Source organism: Gekko japonicus, unplaced genomic scaffold (genome assembly GCF_001447785.1).
Source record: "Gekko japonicus isolate JY-2015 unplaced genomic scaffold, Gekko_japonicus_V1.1 scaffold54, whole genome shotgun sequence".
NCBI lineage: Eukaryota > Metazoa > Chordata > Lepidosauria > Squamata > Gekkonidae > Gekko > Gekko japonicus.
This window is the reverse complement of record NW_015167058.1, coordinates 1,850,780-1,854,401: the sequence shown is the minus strand read 5'-3', so window position 1 is coordinate 1,854,401 and position 3,622 is coordinate 1,850,780.

The following is a 3,622-nucleotide window of genomic DNA, read 5'->3' as shown; positions in this document are numbered from 1 at the left end:
CACAAAGCAGCCAGTCAACCCAGCCAGCGTCTTCTGACTGACAGTTCTTCCGGCCAAACACTAAAGGGGCCAAATTTAGAACATTCAATATAGAACGTTGCTATTCAATTATAATAAGGGAGAGATATCTCCGCTACCTGGCATTACATTTTATGACACACATGGCCTGGCCCAACAAGGTCTCATTTATGTCAGATCCGGCCCTTTCAATATAGAACGTTGCTATTCAATTATAATAAGGGAGAGATATCTCCGCTACCTGGCATTACATTTTATGACACACATGGCCTGGCCCAACAAGGTCTCCTTTATGTCAGATCCGACCCTCATAACAAATTAGTTCGACACCCCTGCACTAATGTATACCGCCTTACTTTACTCAGTCTTACTTTTGATTGAGTAACCCTTGTTTTAAAAAGCATTCCAGAAGAGAAAATATTCCCCAGTTCTTCACCTCTCCAGTAACACAACCAATTACTGGAGGCATCTCTCTTTCTGTCTCTCTCTCACACACAAAGTATCCCAACACAGGGACCCAGAGTCAGACACAGCAAAAGCCACCATCATTTCCTGACTTCCTTAGCATGGCATAATTATGCCAGACAAGGATGTTGCGGCGGGGGGGCTTTCTGAGTGAAGGTACAGAGAAGGAAAAGGTTGGTGATGGTCTGTTAGGTTCTATATTATAGTTCTGGGGTCCCAAACCTTTTTCAGCCTGCAGGCATCTTTGACACAGTGGTGGCAGTGGAAGACGCAACCACAAAATATCAGGCAGGGAGGTTATGCTTAGCTCTGATAGTAGGTCTTTAAGATTTCATGAAGAAGCTCTGTTTAACAGGATGCCTTTTAAAATTAACATATTGTTTAAACTATTGTGGCCAGCCATTTTTAACCTGCCCTTTTAAAAAAATTTATTCGATTTTCACTCCACCCCACAAGCAGGCTCTGGGCAGCTTACAACATATAACAATTTAAAATATTAAAACATAATATAGTAAAATTTTAAATTTTGATTCCATAAATAAATTACAAGATGGCTATGATCCAATTGAAGTGCTCGCAGCAAAATTTGGCCCATGTATGTGCGCTCAATTTTATTTTTTTTCTAAAAAGTTCCCAAAATCAGTGAATGTTAATACCTGTAAATAACATAGGAGATGGAGCAGGTGAGTAGGGCAGGTGTTATTATTTCTAATAACAACAGTTAGTGCTGAGAGAATGGTGAGAGCTCCTTTCACATGTGTATATCAAGAGAGAGACTCTGGACAGATTCCAATAGGAACGTAAACAATTTTAGAAAAGTGAACAAAAACTGATGCAGTGATGTTATTATCAACTTCCTCCTGAATTATTAAAATACATTATAACTTGGATGATGCAAAGACTTTAACACAAACTCCAGTTAGGTACACTAACAATTTTAGCTGGTATTTGCACAGGTAAAGTACTTTATAAAGCCACTGTTAGCATTATACTACAAATTTAAAAAAATGCAACAACAACAACAAAAACCCACCTGGCCCCAAACACTTTCTAAAAATGCTTGGTGGACATAAGGAAAAATGCCAAAGGGTGCCATGGTCCCCATGTGTGCCACATTAAGGGACCCCTAATGTCGTTCATTCAGTGGTAAACCTGAACTACTTTCTGTTCATTTATTATTCGCTTCCATATAAACAAAAGTAACAGCAAACAGATTGTCCATTGTTTCCTGCAGCAGAGAGTGCACCTGGGCAAATTTTATCTGCATCCTGAATAAGTTCTAGACTGTGAGAGCAATCCTAAGTAGGCCTCTATAGAATTCTAGTCAAGTTTATTCAGTGGGGCTTACTCCCAGGGAAGTGTTCTTTGACACTTAAGAAAGATGACTTACTGTGCCATTCAGAGACTGAAAATGAAGAAGAAGAAGAGATTGGATTTATACCCCGCCCTTCACTTGGAGTCTCAGAGCGGCTTACAAACTCCTTTAACTTCCCCTCCCCACAACAGACACCCTGTGAGGTGGGTGGGGCTGAGAGAACTCTGACACAAACTGCTCTTTTTCAAGAACAGCTGTGCCAGAGCTTGTGACTGACCCAAGGTCACATCAGCAGGTGCAAGTGGAGGAGTGGGGAATCAAACCCAGTTCTCCCAGATTAGAGTCCGCACACTTAACCACTACACCAAACTGAACCCATATGTCAATCACTTGCTACTAAACATATTTGCATCATTAGTTCATAATATATATGAACTGGCTAGTTGACTAAGTATGTACTCCTTTATCATAAAGGAAATGTGACAGCAAAGGAACAGTGTTCATGTTCAACAGCTGAAAGACGCTCAGCTATATATTATTATTAATTTCATGCCCCATAGCCACAAGAGCTACAATTTCCAAAAAGTTCAGCACTATTCTAAAACTACTTTTTCATCTCAGTTCTCATTTCCTAATCTTGGTATTTCTTTCATAAAATAGCTTACATCATATTACTCTCAGTTAAACCAGCCCCTACGCTAATATTTAGTTTTGCCATTAAGGCATAACCTGTACAAGAAATCATGCTTTTATTTTTAGAACTTGTGGCATTTTTCAAAAGAAAGTTGGTTATTTGCTGTGGTTCTCACATTTAAATTATTAGTTATATTCCAGAAATACAAGGTACATTTAGACAATGCAGTCTCAGCTCTATTGATCTCAACTAGCTTTACGGACTGGTTTGGTTTCCTACAAATTACATGCAAACTGTTTTATTGCAGGACTCCATAGTGCTTTGGAAAGTGGCTGAATAGTATTAGCATCATGTTCCATAATTTTGTATGTCTCAGGGATCTCTAGTACACATGCACTCATTTTGCAAACCAGACAACGTTAGTTTCTCCAGCATCAGTCTCAGCAAACTCTCTGCAAGGTCAAATTGGAATCAATACCAGCAATAACAACTCGGCAGGCCAAGTGCTACCCTACTGTTCTCCATGAACATCCTCAGTTACACATGAATAATCATTTTTAGTGGAGTTGCAGCATATAGCTGGGGGAATAATTTTGCAAAATTGAACTGGCAATGTAATCAGAAAGTAGTATTGCCTGCCTGAATAGCTGTACTTTCTGAGGACAAAAACTTTTCTTTAAGAAACCCTATATATTGCAACTATCCTATATACTGCACATTTAACTTTTCTTTGGTCTGTCTCCAGGTTCGGTCCCCAATTCAGATGGGGACTGCAGCACATAGAGAGAACGGGCTTAAATCCCCCATCTGTGGTATTTTCCTGACTGAAATGGGTCCAGGGGAATCATTGGGTTTGCTCCACTGGGAAAACTTAACATGTACAGAAGAACTACACATTATGTTTCCACAACAGGGTGAATAGCGGCTCTCTAAATTCATTTACGGTCAGGAAAATGATGCAGAGGGGAAGGCTTAAGCCCTCTCGCCACACACACACTACCATGCTGGCCCAAATCAGGCCCACATGTGCCAAGGAAGCACAGAACTCCCAGACCATATGTGTTGAACCGGCCTGGGGACGGACCTGAATAAAGTATGATGGTTATGGTGAAAGTACTTTTTTGGGTTTTTAAAGAGCCACACAGCAGCTATAAGGAATAGTTTTTTAAAAAATAAAGGAGTGCCCAAAG